This window comes from Halichoerus grypus, chromosome 8, assembly GCF_964656455.1.
Source record: "Halichoerus grypus chromosome 8, mHalGry1.hap1.1, whole genome shotgun sequence".
NCBI lineage: Eukaryota > Metazoa > Chordata > Mammalia > Carnivora > Phocidae > Halichoerus > Halichoerus grypus.
In genome coordinates, this window is record NC_135719.1 from 78,016,612 (window position 1) to 78,041,629 (window position 25,018).

The 25,018-nt window shown below is 38.5% G+C and overlaps 1 pseudogene; it reads left to right on the forward strand.

The window, feature by feature from the left end:
* Positions 1 to 9,554: 9,554 nt before the first annotated feature.
* On the forward strand, positions 9,555 to 10,516 carry LOC118529667 (olfactory receptor 4F6-like; annotated as a pseudogene).
* The last annotated feature ends 14,502 nt before the right edge of the window (positions 10,517 to 25,018 follow it).

Below are 25,018 nucleotides of genomic sequence, written 5' to 3' on the forward strand. Positions count from 1 at the left end.
TGGTTTTATGCCTGGACAAATAGATTCCCTGCTGTGAGGAACTTGATGAAATCAAGACTCAGCTAACACTCTAGCTGCTCCTTTGGCTTTCCCACCCCTGTAGGACACAGGTTCTGTCTGGTCAAGAAAAATCTCGAGTAAATGAGCTGAGCTGTTGCAAAATGAAGGAATGGATTTATTGAAACAAAATCGTAGCTTCTTTTTTGTCCTTTTGAAGGGTCAGCATATGTAATTATTTTAACAGAGGAAGTTAAGTCAGATGGCTAGTAACTCCAATATTGGTACTTGGCCCGGTGGCACTTTTGGGGAGCAATATTAATTTAATAACTATTACATTTTGCTTCCTAAAAGTTTATTTCCTTTACTAGTTTGGACACAGCTATGGGGCATTCTGCACACATTGTTTTATGCTGTTGGTGGGTCTCCTGGCTTCTCAAACCCTGGCTTGTGGGTTTGACTCTATCCATTTGGAGTGGTTTTGGGGCCCTAAAGCCTTTGCTCCTTGTGGTTTGTCCCTGACAGCAGACAAAGGTTCACATTGCCTCTATTTCTTTTGAAGGACCTATTTTTCATGCTACTTGTCCTGATTGTTTTCATGGTGTTCAAATCTGTATTTTTGTATGTAGAGGGAAATAATTTTCTCAACACTAATCACTAATAAATATTGTATGAAATTGCCATGAAGGAGTTCTTGTTTAATAAATGGACATGTAAAAGTGAAAAAAAAAAAGAAGATGGATCTGTTAACTTAAGGTGGGTAATTAAGAATTGCCTCTCCTATATTATTATGTTAATAGACTAAGAAGGCTCAGGAATGTTCAAAATATAATCCCCTGTTTTCACAAATATTCTAATTACACCTTCTTAATGGTATTAAACATTATTATTATTATTTTTAAAATTTTTAATTTAAGTTCAATTTAGTTAACATATAGTGTATTAATAGTTTCAGGGGTAGAATTTAGTGATTCATCAGTTGCATATAACACCCAGTGCTCATTACATCAAGTGCCCTCCTTAATGCCCATCATCCAATTATCCCATTGCCTCACCCACCTCCCCTCCAGCAACCCTCAGTTTCTTTCCTATAGTTAAGAGTCTCCTTTCTTGGAGTAGTAAAAATGAACAAATTTATTAACACGATCCAAAGATACACCCTATAAAGGTATGAGTAAAGTGATACACTCACATACACACACACACACACACACCCAATGTTTCAATACTGAATCTCATTTAAAAATTATCCAGTGAATATCTACTAATTACTTTATTAACACTAACCCAAAATCTTAAAAACAACTCAGGATCTTAGAAATTATATTTCAGTAGACTCACTATAAAACTGAATTATATTTCCAAATGACTGAACACCTGATTTTACATTTTCCATAATTTTAAATGCTTCCTTTATACTCCATTCTGATAAAATCACAAACAGACCTATAGCTATTTTATAAAACATGTTACCAAACCAGTCTGTGTGCAAACTTTTATTTTGATTATTTATATTTGGATTCTCACATTAAAATGTTCTGAGCCACAGAAAAACATTCTGAGCCATAATTTCTATGAGATTTTTCCCCATGAAAAACATCTCATATATAAAACAGTAGAAATCTGGCTTTATTTTTTTGGAATTTGGGGAATAGTAGATTTAAGTCAGCACTTATTAATCTCCACAAAGCAATACTAACAGAACTCCTTTAGGAGGGTTTATATTTATTAATACATTCTGGAAGTAGGAAAATATTTCACATTCATAAAACGAGAGGAAAAGTTTCCTCAATTACAGAAACACAGTCACACATAAAACTACTAGGTCAGTTCTAGAATTTCAGCTAGTGATCAGGACTTGGGTTCACCAAAAAATTAAAAGTGTAGATTGATTGATACACAAAATCTCACACTAGATCTCTAATGAAACTTTTATTCTGTTACCAATGGAAACAAGACAAATTCTACATCCAATGGAAGCAAGACAAACAGATTGAAAAAATGGAGACAAACAGATTAAAAAAAAAGTCGCCTAACAAACCAAATTTTATCTTTCATCTCTCATCTGGTAGAGAATAGGTCTTTACCATCCCAATAGAGATTACCAAACAATCAGATCATGAAACCTAATTCATATTCTCTGTTACAACCAATGAGAAATAATCTATCAGTCCTGTGCCAACCAGGATTGGAACCAAACTTGGTCAAGAACCAAAAGCAAACAAACAAAAAACTACCAAAGCAGAAAAACAAAACCAAGATCAGAGTGTCAGTGAAGGTAATGTTTTACTGCTGGTTGGGATTCATTATGCAAACCAAGAAGAGACATGCTTGGCTTAAACATCCTATGAGGAACATTCCTTGTTGTGAGTCTACTTGGATATATTGATGGGACCTTCAGAGCAGTCAAAGAACAATTTTCAAAAAGTTAAAAATATAACTCATATAAAGTGAACATGTGTCAATTATTTATGTAACTTACTAATGAGGGAACCAACAGGGTGGTAAACTGGTTCCAATCAGGTTTTGATAGAATCCATTTCTAAGACAGACTGGATCCTACTGTAAATGATCCTTAAAATCATGATTTTATCAATTCCATGATTCTGACTAATGCCAGTGTTTTATAAATGAGCTGAAGCTCAGTGACCACTTCAGAGCTTTTAAGAGACAAACCCGAGGGAAAAAGCTAGAGTCAGATTACCTCTTATTTACAAAATATTTTTAAATTAGATTTTTCTCATTTATTACATTTTAATATGTCATTTTCTCCTGATGGGACCCTAACTGATATAAGCATTCGATACATAAGACATAGAAACAGTTTATATTTTAAGATATTTAAAAAGTTTAAAATTAAGAAACAGTATGAATAATGCTGAACTTCACTATTAATTAGGGAAATTCAAATTAAATAAATTCTCTAGGCTGAAAGCCCATATGCGGTGTGGGACAAATGTAGAAATTTCCTCAGCTTTGTGGCATAAAATTCCAGTCTTAAAAGCTGGAAACAAAGTCCAACTGATAACGCAGTTAGAATGTAGGTTTATTGGCTAAGATGTTGATACATTTTTCATGGGTTTATAAAGGATCCAAGCCCTATAATGATGATAACACCCAGGGCTCCTCTGATCTGGTCGTTCCACTCTTTATGGGTCATGAGTCCACCAACCCAGTAGAAAGGAAGGCATCAATAAACTCTGTCCATTGCTAATGTAATTATCTTTTGTCCTAACTGGTAAGTCTCTCATATGACTACTATCTGAATGCATTCTTTCTGTTCATTAGTTAAACAGTTGTGGTCATGGGACTTCCATGTGGTCAAGGGACTATTTAACAATATATATTAAAAATGAAACTGCATAAAATATTTCCTAGAAACTCCACTTCTCATTATATATCCTTTGGAAGCACTCAGACATATGTATAACAACACATATAACAATTTTTGTTATTATTTTATAAAAGCAACATTGGGAAAACCCAGATGTTCACTTATGGGAGAATGTTAAACTGTTCTGATGGCTATTCTCTAATTGTCTTTCCATATCTAATTTTCATTGTGTCAACTCTCCTCTCCTCTGTGCCCTGTAAACTGAACTTTATGGACTAAATCAACCAGTTGCTGTGCTCTTTGACTTCTGCTTGGGTGTAGCTAATGGAGGCTATTGTAGAGATCTGGAGGACATGAAGAGTGAAACGTGGGTATTAAGTCCCCCAGCTTCCTCCCTTCCATACTTTGTGTTGACAATTACTGCATTCCTCCACCAAAGCCCTCAGTTCTTGTTGGTGGCCTTATTCTATTCCAATAGCTCTTTCTCTGGTTTATGGTAGTGTTTCCTCCCATTGTTTATCGGCTTTAGGGATAGTAATAGCACCCTGTAGTTACAAGTCCTGGATACTTTAACATTCCTTGCTGATTTCCCTTATTACCACCTACACCCTTATTCATTATATTTTCCCCATTTACTCCATTTGAATGAGACATTTTTTCCTGGCGGAACCCTAACGTAACTATTTGTATAAAGAGAAGTCCTAGGAAACAGACCCTCACAATGGGATCCTGGGAATGGTTGGCTCACATAGAGGAATACCTCTATATCTTCCTTGTCTGGGGCACACTGGACTTTGATCCTATGTGGCACATATCCCCCAGACAAGGAAGATATATATTTTTACTCAGATTATCACTTGTGCTTTTATGGAATAAAGTTCAAGTGAAAGGCAAGGATATAAATCATATACAAGCAAATGTCACAGTCACTTGCTCTCCCAACTCCTTACCCTTTTTGCTGGCAGAACAATACCTTCATTGAAGTCTGAATGAACTAGTCTTTCCTTGAATAAAAATATATTTTTGGCTTTACCTGGAACTGTTGTGTTTAGGACCATTATAAGAGTTAGGTCCCAACATATTCTGAAGAGAGAGTATAAGGACTATTCTGATAATATACAGTTTTATACTAAAGCAATTGTAGGATCTTGCCAATATTGGTAAAGTCTGGGGAATAGGTATGTGAGTGAATTCTAAGATTATTAGGCTGCAAAAGACAAAATATGAGACTAAATCAGGTAGGGTGCAAGTACTCACCTGATATTCAGATATTAATGTATTGATATGAGTACCTGGAGTGTTATAAATGGCCTGCTAGATTTGGTTAATTAAATCCCGTACTCAATGAAGATATTTTCATGTAAATGCCCAGTAGAGGGCATCCATTTTAGAGAAGGCTATTAATTATGTGGATTAGATACCCATTCACTAAATTTTAGTCAGCCTCGTCCCTAACCACTCCAGTGCTTGCTCACTGGGCTCATGTGTAGAGTGGTTATGGTAACAGGGATGGAAACTATGCATGGGCTCACTACCATGGACTTTCCTTCAATAAAGTGGATCTGTCTACTACCATTGCTGAGTCCCAAACTGGCAATGGCTGAAACCAATTTGGCACCATTCCTTGGGGGGATTAGCTAGCTACCTAGTGGCACACTGATTACACTGGATCTCTTTTTATCATGGAGGCAGTGATTTATCCTAGCAGGAATATATATATTATACACACACACACATACACACATATGGATACATACATGTATACATATACCTCCATATGTATATATATATTTTTTATTTTTATATTTTTTTCCAGAGAGGGAGGGAGAATGAGGGAGGGACAGATGGAGAGGGAGAAAGAGAATCTTAAGCAGGCTTCATGCCCAACAAGAGCCAGATGTGGGGCTCAATCACACAACCCTGAGATCATGACTTGAGCTGAAATCAAGAGTTGGATGCTTATCCAACTGAGCCACCCAGGCACCCCAAGGAATAGATATATATTTCACAATGGATTTGCCTTGCTAGTCCGTTGTCATGGCTTCATACTCTGTCAACTTAGCTAAACCAGAACTATGTTTCCAGAATTCCCTTCCATGCATGTTTCCATGTTAGAGTTCACCACAAGAAAAGTTTGTGTGAGATTTGGAAGATGGAAGTGAAGCAGTAGACTTCTGAAGGACGGTATAGGGCAAGTACCATTATAGCTCATACATGTTGCTGGCTCACCTTGCTGATGTGGGACAACAACTTGGGCCCGTAGCTCCTTTAGCTCCTACTGGATCTCCATCTTCAGTTCCTCCAAATCCTGGGCCAGGTGCAACTGCATCTTTATAATGAAGGGCATCAGTTTATTAGGTAGGCCACCTGCATCATCAAAATTAGAAGCAGTCAGAGACATAGTTCAAGTTTGTCATTGGTCATCTTCACTTCCTGTCCATTTTCCCTTCCAGACTGTTGGGCTTCAGACCCAGCATGACATTCAGTGGTAACAAACTTACCTAGACTGCTTAACGGATTCCACATTGCATAAAGTCTAATCCCTATAAGAAATTACCTTCTTTTAAATCACTCATAGTAGTTCCACTTCTCTGATCAAACTCTTGAGTGATACACCCTCAATGTATCTGCCAGCACAGTCATTTGCAGATTTATAGAATGTCTTATTTTTTTTTTTTTTTTAAAGATTTTATTTATTTATTTGACAGAGAGACACAGTGAGAGGGAACACAAGCAGGGGGAGTGGGAGAGAGAGAAGCAGGCTTCCCGCGGAGCAGGGAGCCTGATGCGGGGCTCGATCCCAGGACCCTGGGATCATGACCTGAGCCGAAGGCAGACGCTTAACGACTGAGCCACCCAGGCGCCCCTATAGAATGTCTTATTATTACTACTATATCTACAGAACATTGCATCTTACCAGGGGATACATTTTATAGCAATTGAAGTATACTCACACACATATGGAATTCATTAGTCTACCTACATGCTCCATCAGTAATAGATTAGTGGAATGACCTGCTGAGGTGCAGTTACAGCGCTAGTTGGGGCACTACTTGGAATGATAACATCCTATACTACAGGATGTATTATAGGCCTGTGATAAGTTACAGAAGCAGCTGTGTTATTTTCACAGCTCCTCTTGGGTCACCTTCCTCTCTAGCTACAGATTTTACTTGTGGTCTTAGAAACCATTCTTTCCCCATCTTATGTAACTCCAGGAATGATAAGAGCTCACTTCTCTTGCCAGCCCTGGGTGCCTTTACAGTCTTTTGTTGGCTCCTTTAACCCTGCCTAAACACTTGTATATAATTCCTGTAGTCAACTCTCTTCAATCACCCATTTGAATGTGACCTCTCTTCCTGTCTGGACTTTGATCAATACCCTGAAATATCTATAAAAATATCTAAAAAAGAAATTAACTAGAGCCATATTTATTTACACAGGTGAATAGATATAAATGTAGAGCATAAAAAAGGTCTGGAAGAATACATACCATGTGTCATTTACCCCTAGGGAAGAGGGCAGGGGCCTGGATTAAGGGTTATGATCAAAAGGTCTTTGGTTTTATCCGTGGTGTTCTAGATTTTAAAATGAGAATAGACTCATGTGCTTTCTGTACAATTAAAACTTACTTAAAAATTAATATATTAGTTGATAATTTTTCTTTGATCAAGTCATTCTGTGAGATTTTTTCAAAGTATCATTTGTTTATTTTAAAAATTAAGATTTTATTAACTAATACACACCTTTTTCCCCAGCTAAAATGAAAGAGGTTTGCAATTGTTCTGTTTCAGACTACTCTATGAATTAAGGATAATGTATCATTGAGCTGACTGATTATAGGTGTATTTTATAAAGCATATGCTGTCTGTCATCCCCGGTGAATGAAAGGGAGTTTGTGGGTTATGGACATGAATGGCCTTTGGGGAGACACTGAGGGAGGTTAATACTTGAGCTCTGGTCTAATTTTATCCTTTATATTTTAGTTTTGCTCAGTTCAACAAATACTTATAGAGTATTTACTAAGTGCCAGAAAGAGTGCAAGGCACTGGAGATAAAGAGAAAAATAAGAAAGCATCCCTGCCATTGAGGAGCTTCTTTTCTGTGAGATACAGAGAAATAGTTTCAATGTTATGAGGTAAGTATAGTGATAAAGGGATGCACAAAGGGGGTGCCTGGGTGGCTCAGGGGGGAAGGGTCTGACTCTTGATTTTGGCTCAGGTCACTATCTCAGGGTTGTGAGCTTCAGCCCCACATTGGCTCTGTGCTGGAACCTGCTTGGGATTCTCTCTCTCTCCTTCTCTCGCACTACCCCTGCCCCCCTCCCTCTCTCTAAAAAAAAAAGAGAAAAAAAAAAAGAAAAAGGGATGTACAGGATTCTTGGGAGTACAAAGAGAAGCATAGAGTAGAGCAGTAGTTTTCCACAGTAGCTGTGCATTAGAATGACCTGATGTGCTTTCAAAAAATACTTAGACTCTTGGCCCATCTCTCAAAGATTCTGATTTAATTGGTCTGGGGTGGGCACAATATTTTTAAAAAGCTCTCTGTCTCTTCTCCTACCACTCTCCACACTGTACGTAATGTTCCATGAGTACTAAATGACTACAGTTTCTCAAACATGCCAAACATGCCATGTCACATGCTGCACTCCTCCTGGAATTCTTCCTGGAATGTCTTCTCAGGCACCCTAAACTCTCACCTCCCATTCATTCTGCTCTCAAACTCTTTAAGTCTCTACTCAAATGCTACTTTCCCTGGGAAGTCTTCCCAGATCCCCCCAGGTAGATTTAGGGTTTCTTTCTTCTATGTTACTACCCACTGCATTGAACATGCATTATAGTATAGCTATACTATAATATAGTATAACCTATATATAGTATAGTAAGATAGCTATAGTATAATAGCTATCCAGATTGGATTAAATTGCTTTGTTTGGATGTGTGTGTCTCTTCACTGGGCTCCAAGCTCCTTGTCTAGGAATTAGCACACAGGTAATGGTCAAAAAATAGGTTGAATGAATAAACTCCATGTTTAGCTCCTGGCTTTTAAGAGACTTACAATCTAATGGACTTTTTTTTTTTTTCCCCAAATGGCTTTAGGAGATTTTGGAGATTGTACTTTGCATGCCATCTTTGGTAGAACATCATCATTTTATTAGATATGTTCTTCCCTTCCCTCTGAAATATTTTATTTTGAAAGTATTTCAAACATACTGCAAAGATGAAAGAATTTTATGGTGAATACCCGCCTACCCACCATTTAGGTTCTACCATTAACATTTTACTCACCGGAGAAGACATTCTTTTCAATAAATAGTGCTGGATAGTTGATATTCACATGCAAAAGAATGAAACTAGGCCTCTATCTTACACCATTCACAGAAATTAACTTGAAATGGATTTAAATAAATCACTGATTTTATTTTTATGCACATTTTCTTTCTGGGTTGCTTGGATCAGTACCTGAAAATGCCAAAAATATATGGAATCATCAATATGTGCTGGAGGCCTATACTGGGGAGGCTTCTGGAAAAGGAAATCTTTGAGCAGGTTTTGAAGGATAAAAGATGCATGGCTCTCTCCTGTCTCCAAGACTTGTCTGCTGTTCCTTCTGCTAGAAGCATTCTCCATGCCACTCTGTCCCCCATGCTCGCTCCTCCTCACCCATTAGATCTTAGTTAAGTCGACCACCAACATGAACAATGATCCACCCTGTTATTCTCTCCAATGTTTTTTTTAATGTAAAAGAAGTTCAAGTAAATTCTCCTGTCTATTCAGCAATTCCTTGTCCAATTCTTCTTTCTGATGTACCTCATTGAGGTCCATTATATTTGGACAGAACCAGATGTTCCAAATTTATTTGGCTTTTTATTCTATCAAAAGTCCCATTTGCTTAATTACCTAAATTTGAGTTAGCTGCTACTCCCAAAAAGTGATCAGAAAAAATAATTTACATGGTATGTGAAAGACTTGTCATTTAAATAAATTTTTCCTAGGCACCACTCCTTGTGTTAGCAAGGCTATTTGGCAACTCAGTTGCTATCATATGTAACTACAGTAATAGTGGCCAAAAGGATGTTATTTGATTTTTGTGAAATGCTCAGGTAATATTTGTCTTCCAAATTTTATATACTTTTTCCATAGAGGGTATTAATGTGATAGTATGAATTTGAATTCTATCACTTTCTTTAGGTATCAGGAGTGTAAACCTACCAAATGAACCAATGGATGGAGCCAATCACCCCGGGGTGTCTGAGTTTGTGTTCCTGGGACTCTCCAATTCCTGGGAGATCCAGCTTCTTTTTTGCTTTTATTGTCTTTTATATATGTCTAGGATGATGGGAATCCTTCTAGTAGGGGTCACTGTGACTTCTGACCCTTATACACTCCCCTCCCCATGTATTCTCTGTTAGCCAATCTCTCCATCATTGACCTGATATTTTGCTCCACTGCAGCAGCCAAGATGCTTTGTGATCTTTTCAGGAAGCAGAAAGTCCTCTCCTTTGGGGGCTATCTAGCTCAGGTCTTCTTTTGCCATGCTGTTGGAGGCAATGAGATGTACTGCTCATTGCCATGGCCTTTGACAGATATATGGCCATATGTAAGCCTCTCCACTACCTGACCATCGTGAACCCATGAATGTGCATTTTGATTTTAGTGGTTGTCTGGACCACTGGTTTCATTCACATATTGGCCCAACCAGCTTTTGTGGTAAACTTGCCCCTCTGTAGCTCTAATGTATTAGATAGCTTTTACTGTGACATACCTTGGCTAATCAAACTTGCCTGTGCAGATACTTATACACTGGTGTTCACGGTCACTGCTAATAGTGGGTTCATTTCCTTGGCTGCTTTCTTCTTGCTCATCCTCTCTTATATCTTCTTCCTCGCCACTCTTCAGGAACACTCCTCAGGTAGTTCATTCAAGGCTCTTTTTACTCTGTCAGCCATATTATTGTGGTGATTTTATTCTTTGGTCCACTGATTTTTTTCCATATGTGGCCCTCTCCTTCAACACATCTCGATAAATTTATAGCCAGATTTGATGCAGTCTTAACTCCTTTTCTAAATCTAGGCATATATACATATATACATTCTTCAGGAACAGAGAGATGAAGATGGCAAAGAGGAGAGTGTTCAGTCAGCTTATGGGGTTTAGAAAAAAAATCACTAAATGGCTTTATTGAAACACAAAATTTCCAAGTGACTTTCGATTAATTTTCTGTTCCTAAAAGCCAATCCTCTAGAAGAAGGGACCATCTTTCTGAGTTCTTATTTTGTTCTTTTGTTTGGAACATATTCCTCTTTTCATTTCTCTTGGCTCTCTGTGTTGGTTTCTCTACATTAAATAAAACATCTACCTCTTCCAGTTTTGAAGGAGGGGCCTCATGTAGGAGAGAAGACTTATTGTTCAACCCCACCCTAGCTCTTACTGTTGTCTCTCAAACCTTTGTGATAATCCAAGCAGTCCACTATATATATTAAAGGTCTGGCATGCAGGATATTTTATAGGGATCACTAGCTGTGGCAGAGAAAGGGAAGAGGTGGATTGGGCCGAGTGAGAACTCAAACTGTGATGCAGGCATGAGAAAGCCTTGTCCAGCCTGTTAGAGCTACACTGCAGCAGGCTAAGATGGGCGCACACACCCTTCCATCCCCACCGCAATCAGTCTTTGGATGAGGACATGCTCTGAAAACAGTCTTGCAGGAGCTGACGGCTGGGGCAACAAGTATTTCTTCTTTTTCTTCTTTTTTTAAAAAAGAGTTATTTATTTGAGAGAGAGAGAGAGCACAAGCAGGCTCTTGTGTGTGTGTGTGTGTGGGGGGGGGAGGGCAAAGGGGGAGAAATCCTCAAGCTGACTCCCTGCCCAGCCTGGGCCCCAACTCAGGGCTGGATCCCAGGACCCGGAGATCATGACCTGAGCTGAAACCAAGAGTTGGTCACTGAACCAACTGAGCCACCCAAACACCACCCCCCACTCTTTTTTTTTAAGTAGGCTCCACGCACATCGTGGAACAAAATGCAGGGTTTGAACTCACAACCCTGAGATCAAGACCTGAGCTGAGATCGGGGTGGGTGCTTAATCAGGGAGCCACCCAGCCGCCCCAACAAGTTCTTTTAAGGGGCATCTAAGCAGCTTATGACTATGTTCACTGCTTCAGCATAAAAATGAAAGAAGTCTTATCCTCATTAACAGATGAGAAAACTGAGCCTATAATATATAATATATCTCTCTCTCTATAAATATATATATTTAAGGATTTTATCTATTCATTTGAGAGAGAGAGAAGGAGCAGGGAGAAGGACAGAGGGAGAGGGAGAAGCAGCGCCCCTACCGAGCAGGGAGCCTGACCTTGGGCTCCATCCCAGGACCCAGGGATCACAGCCCCAGCAGAAGGCAGCCGATTAACCTACTGAGCCACCCAGGAGCCCTGAGCCTATTATATTATATCTTATTTTTTTTGACAGATTTTATTTTATTTTATTTTATTTGTCAGAGAGAGAGTGAGCACAAGCAGAAGGAGCGGCAGGCAGAGGGAGAAGCAGGCTCCCCGTTGAGGAAGGGGCCCAATGTGGGACTCGATCCCAGGACCCTGGGATGACGACCTCAGCCAAAGGCAGACGCTTAATCCACTGAGCCACCCAGGCGTCCCAGCCTATTATATTTTAAGAGCTCCCAGTAGTGGAGGGTGTGCCAAGCCTTTCAGGGTCTCAAAGTGAGGATCTCAAACAGCACCTAGATTCAGGTGGAATGGAAGCCAGACTCTCAGGCAGTAGCTTTTAAAGTATTTAATATACACCACAAAAATAAAAAATGGTAATTTTATGAGGTGATGGAAGTGTTAACTAAGCCTATTGTGATAATTATTTTGTAATGATAATATATAAGTGTATCAAATTATCACTCCTACACCTTAAGCTTATACAATGTTTTATGTCAATTATATCTTAATAAAGCCAGAACAAAAATAAAATAAAATTTAAAAAATAAAAGAAATGCAAATACGTACAGTTTTATGAGACCACAAGCGTAAGCGTTGTGACCCACTAGAGCCAGGCGATCCAGAGGTGTCCCCTGAGTGGCAGTCACAAAAATCGGGGGCCTGTCTGGGAGATACCAGTGAGCCGTAGCAAGGCAGAGGGAGAGCGAGATGGCGAGCACCTGCAACAGTCCCTGAGAACAGGAGAGCACGAGATCCGGTCCATCATCAGGCCCCTACACGTGAGCCAAACCTGAAGCCCGCCCCTCAGGCACAAGCTTCCGAACAAGCAAACGGGTCTTTTTTCCCAGAAACGCTGGGCTGCCCCAGCCTTAGCAGTGCCCTGGGGGTGGTAGCCTGCCAAGAACTATGTCTCTGATGGTTACAGTCCTGTGGGATCCAGGAACACTAGCACCCCTGGTCACCAGAGCCTGGACATCAAGGGCATCCCCAGGCGGCAGCCACAAAGACAAGCACACAAGACGCAAGAAAAACCTCCCCTCCACGAGAGACTGGCGCTCGGGGCTCGGCAGAGGGAAACGCCAAGGTGGCGCCCGCCAGTCTCCATCGCTGGAGAGGGCCCCCCCGCCCCCCGCAAGCCTCCACATGTGTGTTAAATCAGACGCCTGCCCCTCAGGCCAATGCTCCAAGACAGTAAAAAAAGCAAGAGAGCCTCTCACACACAAAGGCTGGTTGTCCCTCCATCTGCTGCCTCCACGTTGGGCCCTGAGGCAGGTGAGTCCAAGCGCATGGGCCCATTAAGAGCTGTTTTTCGGGTCATTCTAAACTTGTGGGTCTTGTGGATGCCGGCTTTGTTGTTTTTCAAAGCTAGCTGTTTTGGGGGCTCGGCAGGTGCTTGTCTTAAGAGTGGGGGTGACGGATGTGGGGTTCAAACCCTTCACTCTTTGGGGAGAAGCTCACGGTTTTGAGTTCCCTGTCAGTTGCAGTGCTGGGGTTGGGGTTTATGGTTACATTGTGTTCCAGCCTCTCCTTTTTTTTTTTTTTTTTTTTTAAGATTTTATTTATTTATGTGACAGAGAGAGACACAGCGAGAGAGGGAACACAAGCAGCGGGAGTGGGAGAGGGAGAAGCAGGCTCCCCGCGGAGCAGGGAGCCCGATGTGGGGCTCGATCCCAGGACCCTGGGATCATGACCTGAGCCGAAGGCAGACGCTTAAGGACTGAGCCACCCAGGCGCCCATGTCCCAGCCTCTCCTACCTGCTTAGATGTGGGCCTTTCTTGACGTAGGAGTCAGTTTTTAGTTTGTTTGTTTGTTTTTTTTTTCAGAAGAAGCTGTTCCACAGATAATGTAGATAAGGTGTGTTTGTGGGAGGGGGTGAGTTCAGGATCCTTTTTCGTCACCACCTTGAACTGGAATGGGGCGGGGACCATCTTCCTATTATATATAACCGCGTGTTCACGGACCTTCCTCACTCATACGGTGATCAGTTTTGTTCTCACTGAAGAATGGGTGACATTCTTTGCCGAAAAGAAAAAAAGAAACTTTTATATTAATGGTTTTATATTAATGGTTTAGAAATCAAAGATTACCTTAGCCCTTATTTTTCAGTTCCTAAACAACCATGTCAGTAATACATGTCACACATAATAGATAATGATTTAAATAAATTTGTTTCTCAGGATAAGCATATTACTGTTTTCAGGCTATCCTGCCCTATAATTGATATATTTGTTAACATCATGCTTTATTATCTGTGTCTCATGTCTCTTATCTCCCTTTCACTTGTTCTGCTTTGTTATTTTAGCCTTTTGGTTATGGGTAGGAAGCAGTAATCTTCTTTAAGATCTGTGGTTACTTACATATTCTAATTTACAATTCTTTCATTCTGTGTTCCATATGTTAAAGAATGTTCTCGACTTTATTTTCAGTCAAATAGATCAGGTGCTGGCAAACTTTCTATAAAGGGTGATGAAAGAAAGAACTCTCTAAAGACCTGACATTTTAGATTTCTTTCTAAAGAGTGTGTTTCCTGGGCAGCTGTCCTAACTTGGGCTTGAATAAAGTTTCTTTCTTACTTTTAGAGATTCTATAAAGTTTGTTCATTTTGTGTCAACAAGGATCAGATTGTAAATAGTTTCAGATTTGTGGGCTGTATGATATCTTTTGCGATCACTCAGTTATGCTGTGGTAGTATTGAAATAGCCATAGACAATACATAGATGAATAGACATTGCTGATTTCCAATAAAACTTTATTAAAAAAACAGGAGGCAGGACAGATCTGGGGTGCCCAGTATATAGATTTGCCTGTTCCCCCAAATATCACAATCTTTGTCTTAAAACAAGTTTAAAATGAAAGGCAGTATAGCATCACACAAAATTTGCAGTTACAATTCAGAGCTTTTGGTCCCAACGGCACCAACTCACTTGCTGTGTTATCTTACCTGTCACTTAACCCCTCTGAATTTCAGTTTCTTCCAACACTGCACCAGAATTCACAGATTTACGGTTATGACTAATTGAGATAATATTTGACAAGACTTTATTAATTTAAAAATTAGCCTGGGTGCCTTTCCTGAACTATAGCCATTTGCTTGAAGTCTATCAGCTTAAAAATAAAATTTGTTTTATCTTCTAATTCACATTAAACTTACCTTTTAATTCTCTCTCTCTTCTTTCTCTTACACACACATGCACGCATGCATGCGCACACACAAATATCTTGTGATGCATCTTCATTAATATTATTTTATATATTCTTAAGCTGGTATGTGCTACATTTTTTAAGAGCCCTGCCTCATCCATTCTTTTTTTTTTTATGGGAAGATATTTTATTTTATTTTATTTTATTTTTATTTTATTTTATTATGTTATGTTAGTCACCATACAATACATCATTAGTTTTTGATGTGTTGATCCACGATCCATTGTTTTCGTATAACACCCACTGCTCCATGCAGTACGTGCCCTCCTTAATACAATCCCCCCACCTCCTCCCCTCTAAAACCCTGTTTGTCTCTCAGAGTCCATAGTCTCTCATGGTTCATCTCTCCCTCCAATTCCCGCCCCCCTCATTTTTCCCTTCCTTCTCCTAATGTCCTCCATGCTATTCCTTATGTTCCACAAATAAGTGAAACCATATGATAATTGACTTTCTCTGCTTGACTTATTTCACTTAGCATAATCTCCTCCAGTCCCATCCATGTTGATGTAAAAGTTGGATATTCATCCTTTCTGATGGCTGAGTAATATTCCATTGTATATATGGACCACATCTTTATCCATTCATCTGTTGAAGGGCATCTCGGCTCATTCCACAGTTTGGCTATTGTGGACATTGCTGCTGTGAACACTGGGGTGCATATGGCCCTTCTTTTCACTACATCTGTGTCTTTGGGGTCCAGAAGTGCAATTGCTGGGTCATAAGGCAGCTCTATTTTTAAATTTTTGAGGAACCTCCACACTGTTTTCCAAAGTGGCTGTACCAACTTGCATTCCCACCAACAGTGTAAGAGGGTTCCCGTTTCTCCACAACCTCTCCAACATTTGTTGTTTCTTTCCCTGTCCATTTTTGCCATTGTAACTGGTGTAAGGTGGTATCTCAATGTGGTTTTGATTTGAATTTCCCTGATGGCTAATGATGATGAACATTTTTTCATGTGTCTGTTAGCCATTTGTATGTCTTCTTCAGAGAAATGTCTTTTCATATTTTCTGCCCACTTTTTGATTTGATTATTTGTTTTTTGGGTGTTGAGTTTGAGAAGTTCTTTATAGATCTTGGCCTCATCCATTCTGATCAAGGATTTACAAATGCCCTTCTTAACTTGTCTCCACACCAGATAAAATTTAAAGGAACATGTAAATTAAGAAGCATTGCAATTAGTTATCTTATAAGGCAAGTTTGACTTATTTTAATTTGAGAATTACATTGGTGTTTTCTACTAAGCCAGAAGACTGGAGATAATAGGGACAATGGAATTATTGTGTGAGAATGCCCCATTGCAGGGAGTCCGTATAAAGCCCTTATAAAGGTGCTTGCTCTTGTGATACTTCTCCTAAATAGGACTTTGGAGGAGTTCAAAGAGGTCATAGAATGCCAAAATTGGTTTCCAACATCAAAGAACGAATATTTGAAATGATATGGATATAAATTATATGAAGATAATCTCTGGCATTGCCAGGATACTTGTCTTGTTGTTGCAGATGATTTCAGGTAGAACCTTGTTTTGACAGTATATGAACTGATCTGTCATAGCAAGGACAAAGTTTGCCATCGTTCTAAACCAATATTGCTAGGGAATTTTTAGGAAAAATCACTTAGAGTACCTCTAATACATGCCTTTTTTTTCCAACAGTATAATCCTGGCAAAACTCTAAAGGTTAGGCATATGTGGGGGCCAGAATCTCACAACCTATTTGAATACTTCTAAATTGACTTCCTATTATTACTCCTACAATGGGATGTGAATACTTTTTTGTTTTTCTGTGTTTGTTTTCAGAATGTCATAGTCTTTGTTAAAGATCCATGGCTCTCACACTGGGAAAATTTTCCTCAGTTTCCCATTTGGGGAATGACGAGGCTTTCATTAAAGAGCTCTGCAAGGCATTCTCACACAAAAACTCCACTTCCATACCATCGCCCATCTTCTGGCCTAGTAGAAAACCTTCAGAAATATTTGAGCTTCACTAGCTCATAGTCTCTCCTTTATGGTGTAGTAACAGGCCAATCTGTGCATCTTAGAATATCATCTGATCTTAGATGCCAATCTGTTGCAAGCAGATATGGCCCAATACTACAAGGAACTCATGTAATACACTTGGCCTTATCATTAGCAGATACTACCATCTTTTCTTCATCCTCCCAAGGAAATCTTGCATGACCTAACAGCTGGAGAATTTCCTAGAGGAATCACTGATTCACTTTTTCTGGTTCCATCCAAATGGAGATTTTTATAAGTGACCATTAATTGGAAAACATGGCCAGAAATGTGTAATTAACCTTAGTTAAAATTAAAATTGACTCTGACAGCTTTGAGGCTCAATAGCCAACTCTAAGCGTTTTAGCCTATGTGATAGTGGACACACAAATAGCTTTAGACTTTTTATTAGCTAGCCAAGTAAGTTATGTCTGTGCTGTTGCCAACACTTTGTGTTGCGCTTGGATGTGAGCCAGAAGAAACAATTAATCTCTAAACTGAAGAAGATGGTTTATCTGGCTTGCCACGTAGGTAAATAGATTTAGGGACACATTGTTCTAGCTTGAGTTTGGTAATTTTAAATTATGTCTCTGAAGCAATCTGCAGTGTTTAATCATTATTTTGCTCTTGAATTTATGTGCATTGTGATTGCAAGTGATTTCCAAAGTTTTAAAGGCAGCTGTATAACCACTATCATACCACATGATCCAACAACTCATCATTTGACAAAAGGAGCATGGAGATCAGTTCCTAATTGGACTCCACACTGTTGTTTCTGTGACATCAATGCCATCTAGAAATCCTGATAGTGATGTAGTTAAGAGTGAGGCTACTTTTTTTCAGACCCTCTGGATGGGACAAAACACAGTCATCAGTTATGCTTGACTAAGAACTAGAACAACCATCTCCATCAATTGTGTAATTATAACCAGGGAATATCTTGTGATTCACATTGCACTTTTTTTTTTTTTTTTGCCTAAAACCTTGCCTTGCCTGCATCAGCTTTTGCCTTAAGACCTCAACCAATCCAAAGATTTGCCCAGTTTTTGATAACCTGTTTTAATAACTGTGAGATCAACCCATGTGCCATAGAAACCGTGTTCTCACTTTCCCTAATTAAGTGCTATTTTGGAATTGTGTTTTTCCTCGATGCAGTAAGTCAGTAAAACTGTTTAGTTAATATCATAGAAGATTTTATTTGAGAAGATTTCCACATAAAATCCTTAAATTCACTAATGTTTTTTTTTTTAATATTTTATTTATTTATTTGAGAGAGAGAGAGACAGATGGTGACAGAGACAGTGAGAGAGAGCACAAGCGGGGAGGAGAGGGAGAAGCAGGCTCCCGCTGAGTAGGGAGCCTGACATAGGGTTCAATCCCAGGACCCTAGGATCATGATTGAGCCGAAGGTAGATGCTTAACCGACTGAGCCACCCAGGTGCCCCCACTAACTAATGCTTTAAAATATTTAGGAAATTCCTAAACTGAGACTATGAAAAAATTATACCATATTTTTTCTGGTCTTATAAACAAAAACACTTAGTATAAAAAGTCCCCAAATGTGGAAACCTTTAATGCTTGTAGTGAATTTTAAAATTCATCTTTACTTTAGAAAATAGTAGAAGGATGGGTGGCTATTTCTTTGACTTTCTCAGATCAGAAACCATAGTGGCAGTAGCTTCAAATCAAGATTCAGAGGAGGCCAGACACTTTCTCAAACATGTGTTTGCATTTTAGTCTTTGCCTCTTATCTTTATTTGATTTCTAATCCTAAAGAATCAACTTGAGTCTGTCTTTGAGATAAGAGTCCTTTCATTGAAGTTAGTTGCCACTCATTAAATTTTTATTTTTTAAAAAATTTATTTATTTTATTATGTTATGTTAATCACCATACATTACATCATTAGTTTTTGATGTAGTGTTCCATGATTCATTGTTTGCGTAATACAGCAAACCTGAACTCTTCAACTTAATGATTTTATGAGTAACTCAGTTTGTGATAACACAATTCAATTACTTGTAAGACCTTTAAAATCTAGGGTACTCAGAATCCATCAAGTGTCCGAGAATGACAAAAGGCATCCAGCCTTTTTGAAAAACCAACAAAACTTTTCACAAATTCATGTAAACCTTCTGTCTAGCTACATTGTTTTCATACAATTATCTTTCAAACAGAAGTTAAGGTGCAGTCCTCATCGAAAAAAGGAAAAATATAATCAAAACAGAACATTTTTAAGCTACATCCTTACCACTTTCCATCAATAGCCTTGGCATTTAACCAACTCCCTTTGCCAGAAGAGGATTTTTGTTGATTTTTCAAGCTAAAATGAGAAAGATTTTATCAGTCTATGTTGTAAGTCAGTCTTTTCTCATTAGAGGCCAAATGATGACTTCCTTGTTAGTTTTACTCTCTCTGTTTTCCTTCATGTCAATTATTATTTTCTATATTTTCAGTCTATTGAAATACAGACTTGTCTTTAGTGTCTGGCTTTAGCTTGTTTCTGTGTTTTATCTGTATGAGCCATACATACTGGCAACACCCCGACTCGTTTTTAATTTTCTATAGGTCACTAGTTACAAATGGGAAGAAGTCATTCTTAAGTAAGATATTCATGATCTGTAAATTGCTAGGCTAGTGGGAAAGGAAAAGGGGAGAAGACTGTGATTATAAACAATTATTCCCATAGCTGCACCAAGCTCCAAAGGCAGGGAGTTCAGTTATTTCTTCTAGCAAGAGAAAGAGCAAGAGAGGAAAATATAAAGATACTTTCCCCACATTTTTATAATTTGTGCTGCAGTTTTTCTGATAAGATTTTGTACTCTCTGTATAGGCAGTTTCTTTATGACTTTTAATTTGATTGTTTTTTCGTGATAATCTGGCAATTTTATGTAAGTTAATTGTTTTATGAATAATTATATACATGTCTGGAGCAAAATAATTCCACTTCAAGAATTTGTGACTTGACAAATTCTTTATAGAGATAGCTCTTCCTAGACCACCTCTTCCCCTTATTTCAGAATCAACGTCTGTTTGTGCAGAAAGAGTATTTGAGGTGAAGGCACTGTAAACACATGAAACATTTCTATTTATCTCTATTATATCAGGGTCAAACAGAGAAACTTGATTCATAGTAGGTCAGCTTCAGAACTCAACTGAGTATTTATAACTTTATTTCATCAAGAATACACTCAAACCAAATCACCTTAGGACAGCACTTTAAATATTCTTGTGGACTAGTTTCTCTGCAGTGAGGCAATTAGATTTGGCCAATGGTACCCACAGGAGAATTTTTACTTTCCTTTGAACATCATTTGACTGCACTGGAGGGGAGACTTTTTTTTTAAACCTCAAATTAATCAGATCTTGCTGTGGGAAACAAGGAAATACTTTCTGTTAGGAAAAAATTGAGAATGACTTGGAAATGGCAAAAAAATTAGTGGGTCCCCCTTTTGTGGAATACAGGGCATTGGCTAGGGGTATCTTGTGGGATTGTGTGGTTTTTTGAAATGTGGGCCTTTGTCTTTGATTAGGCTATTTTACAGTCCTATAGAAATTGAAGTTAATTTGTAGAAAATTGAAAGTAATGCATGTTTCCTGTTCAGAACAATGGAAATGGATTCTGTCCATGGCAGTGTCAATACATGCTGTTTATGGCAATGCAAATACAGAGAATGTAAGTCTCTGTAAGTCAAATCTCCGTTTGAAGTGATTTTAACATTTTGTTAGTTTGCTCATTAATGAATGACTTTGGATGAGTGTCATGATTTTAGTGGTTTGAAAATTATCCTTTCACTTCTCTATGCAGGGCCAAGTGGCCCTGCAGACACCTGTGTGACCTAGAGTCTGGCACCTCACTTGCAGTACACCCCCAGCAGCTAGCCCCATGGGTTAGTGCTTACCTAACCCATCTACCTGGATACTGCCAACCAATCAACAAAATTCAAAGATTGCTTTCCCACTATGGGACGGAGTCAGATTATGGACTTTTCAGCTTTAATAGTTACTCCTTTTCTTGCAATAATTCATTATTATTATTTTACATATTCTTAAGCTGGTATGTGCTACATTTTTTAGGACCCCTGCCTTCGAACTACCAATCTTTAATTTTTTTTTTCTGTCTGTTCCTGGATTGGATTTGATAAAATGTTTCCATTCAACACTTTCTTCTGTCTCTTAATTTTTATTTTACCACACCAACAAGATAGAAATTGAGACTAATTAGCCTCTAAATAGAGGCAAAGGCAAGTGCTTTATTCAAGAAGATTGTAGTAGTGACTACCTGAATAAGCTTTAGGTGGCGTTTTTAATGAGACATGGCTTAGCAAACTTTTGTTAACTTAAAATGAGGTGGTGGTACAGCTTGTTCATTTTCAACACTCCTGTGATTTTTTTAATGACTGGTCAGTTTATGGTTCATGGTGGTCATTACTTGTGATTTGTTTTTGCTCCTGAGAATTTATTGCTCCTATTTTCTTTTTCAGTTCCTAAAACTGCTTTTAGATATGGGAAGTCTTATAAAAGTTCATGAGTGGAAAAGTACTGCTTTTCACAGCATCATATGACCTTGGATCCTTACCCAGTAATTTGATGAATTTCCTTTTCCTTATCTCATTAATGCTTCCAGCAAATTTACAGGAAAAAAATAAGAACAGAACAAAACAAACTGATTCTATCCCAAATTAGAGATTAGCTGCAGAGACAGAGAGCTCTCACTGAAAGCCCTAAAGAAAGGGTTCTAGCTTTGTTTTTGGTGTACCTGTGATTTAGTGCTAAGCTAGTTTGTTTTATTTCCCTGTGTTGGAAATTGCTATCTGAAAGAAAAGGGCTTTTTGGAGTTTGACTTCACTTACAGTTTTTAGGGCTGGAAAGAGAATGATGGACTTAGGGGCTGAAGTTTTCTGACTAGCAAGAAAGATCTATAAACCTTAATAGTGATGGATTTACTTATCACAGAAGTATTGAGTAGTTTTATAGCTTTAGTGAACAAATTTTACTTCTAATAATAAACATATTGTGTCATAACTTAAGTAGACAACTGGAATTCTCTGGGGCAAATATGGTTTCCTGATTAAATGATTACATTGATAAGTCTAGTTTCTTTTTTTTTGAAAACATTTTATTTATTTGAGAGAGAGAGCGAGCACGAGCAGGGGGAGGGGCAGAAGGAGAGGGAGAAGCAGACACCCAGCTGGGTAGGGAGCCTAACGGCGGGGTTCAATCCCAAGACCCTGGGATCCCAAGACCCTGGGATCCCAAGACCCTGGGATCCCAAGATGGGTGTTGGGGTTAATGTAGAGCATGAAACCAGCCATAATACCTGGCCAGCAATCCCTGTACCGATGGATGAAAGATTACTCCAAACTTTGCTGTGAAAGAGAAGAGAAGGCAAGGGGGTCAACGCTCAGAGATGAAGACCCTTTGCTCTTCTTTGCTCCCACTTTTATTGGTCCTTCAGAATATCCTTATCACTGTTTCTCAAGCACGTGATGTGTGACAAGGGGTCTTACTGAAACTGAGAGGATTTACGGGAAATATAGGATGTGCAAATCTGCCTGTTCTACTAAACATAGCCTAAGGGACAATGCACACATCTCTTAGATCACAGGGCGGCTGTTTGGCTAAGAGAGCTTCGGGGAAGGTAACTCCCGGTGGTATTCCAACAGCAGAGTGGTCATGCGGGCCTCAGCATTCCAAAGGCGTAGCCCTTCTCGGAAACCTTCTCTTGCCCTCGGTGGCCTCCGTGTTAGATTTTAGTAAGCCAGGTATGGCTGGTTTCATGCTCTACATTAACCCCAACACTTGGGATCCCAAGACCCTGGGATCCCAAGACCCTGGGATCATGACCTGAGCCAAACGCAGACGCTTAACTGGCTGAGCCACTCAGATGTTCCTGTAAGTCTCGTTTCTTTTCAACAACCATCAGTAAAGACAGAATCTTAAAATTAAAAAATAGATTATATATTTTCCAGCTTTATTAAGACATTATTGATACATATGCAACTTTGAGGTGTACAGTGTGATAATTTGATGCCCATATACAAATCAATAAATGTGATATACCACACTAATAGAGTGAAAGATAAAAATCATACGATTATCTCAATAGATACAAAAAAGAATTTAACAAACTTCAACATCCTTTCATGATTAAAAATTCTTACCATATTGGGTGTAGAAGGGATGTACCCAAACAAAATAAAGGCCATGTATGACAAAATGACAACAAACATCATATTCAATGGGGAAAGGTTGAAACCTTTTCCTGTAAGATCAGGAACAAACAAGACAAAGATGCCCACACTTGCTGCTTCTACTTGATATAGCACTGGACATCCTAGCCACAGCAAATAGATAAGAAAAAGAAATAAAAGGCATCCAAATCAGAAAGGAAAAAGTAAATTGTCTATGTTTGCAGTTGATATGATTTTCTTTAATACAGAAAATCCAAAAGACTCCTCCAAAAAAACCCTTAGAACTAATAAATGAATGTAGTGAAGTTGCAGGATACAAAACCAACATACACTTGCATTTCTTACACTAACAATGAACTATCTGAAAAAGAAATAAAATAATCTAATTTACAATAGCATCAAAAGAATAAGATACTTAAAAATAAATTTAACCAAGAAGGTAAAAATTCAAAGAGATTGATTAAAGATATTGAAGAAGACAGAAATAAATGGAAATTTATCTTATGTTCATGGATTGAAAGAATGAATAAAATGTTTATTTACTCAAAGCTCTTTCATAGCTATGAAACATTTTAAAATATTCTATAATTATTAATTTTATACTTCTATAGATTCAATGCAATACCTATCAAAATTACAATGGCATTTTTCCACCAAAATAGAAAAAAGAATCCTAAAATTCATATGACAAAAGACCCTAGATAGCGAAAACAATCCTGAGAAAGAAGAACAGAGCTGGAGATACCACACTTCCTAATTTCAAACTTTAATACAGAAAGCTATAGTAATCAAAATAGTATGGTACTGGCATAAAAACAGACACATACATCAGTAAAATAGAATCAAGAGCCCATAACAAGTCCCTGCATATACAGTCACACTCAAAGAAATGGGTGGGGCACCTAGGTGGCTCAGTTGGTTAAGTGTCTGACTCTTGATTTCAGCTCAGGTCATGATCTCAGGGTCATGAGGTCAAGCCCCATGTCTGGCTCTGCACTCTGCCTGGAGTCTGCTTCTCCGTCTCCCTCCCCTTCTATCTTTCCCCCTGCTTGTGTGTGCATGCATGTGCACATACACTCTCTCTCAAATAAATAAAAAAAATCATAAAAACAAAAAGAAATGGGATTACATCAAACCCAAAGCTTCTGTACAGCAGAAGAAATGACTTACAGAATGGGAGAAAATATTTGCAAATAATCTATGTTCTAAAGGGTTAATATCCAAAATATATAAAGAACTCATACAACTCAATGGCAAAACAAATAATCAAATCAAAAATGGGTAAAGGAATGAATAGACATTTCCCAAAGACATACAAAATGGCCAACAGGTACATGAAAGTTGCTCACTAATTATCAGAGAAATGCAAATCAGGTAGTACCTTGTACCTGTTAGAATGGCTCTTATCAAAAACAAGGGATAACAAGTGCTGGCAAGGATGTGTAGAAAATGGAAATTTTGTGCACTGTTGGAGGAAATATAAATTTGTGCAGCCACTATGGAAAACAGTCTGGAGTTTCCTCAAAGAATTAAAAATAGAACTACCATATGATCCAACAATCTCACTTCTGGGCATATACCTGAAGGAAATGAAATCACTGTGTTAAGGAGATATCTGCACTCCTTTGTTCATTACAGCATTGTTTACAATAGCCAAGACATGGAAACAACCTTAGTGTCCGCTGATGGATGTATGGATGAAGAAGCTGTGATACACACACATGCACACACACAATGGAATATTATTCAGCCATAAAAAAGAAGGAAATCCTGCCTTTTTCAATAGTATGGGTGGACCTTGAAGGCATTATGCTAAATGGAATAAGTCAGGCAGAGAAAGACAAATATTGTACATTC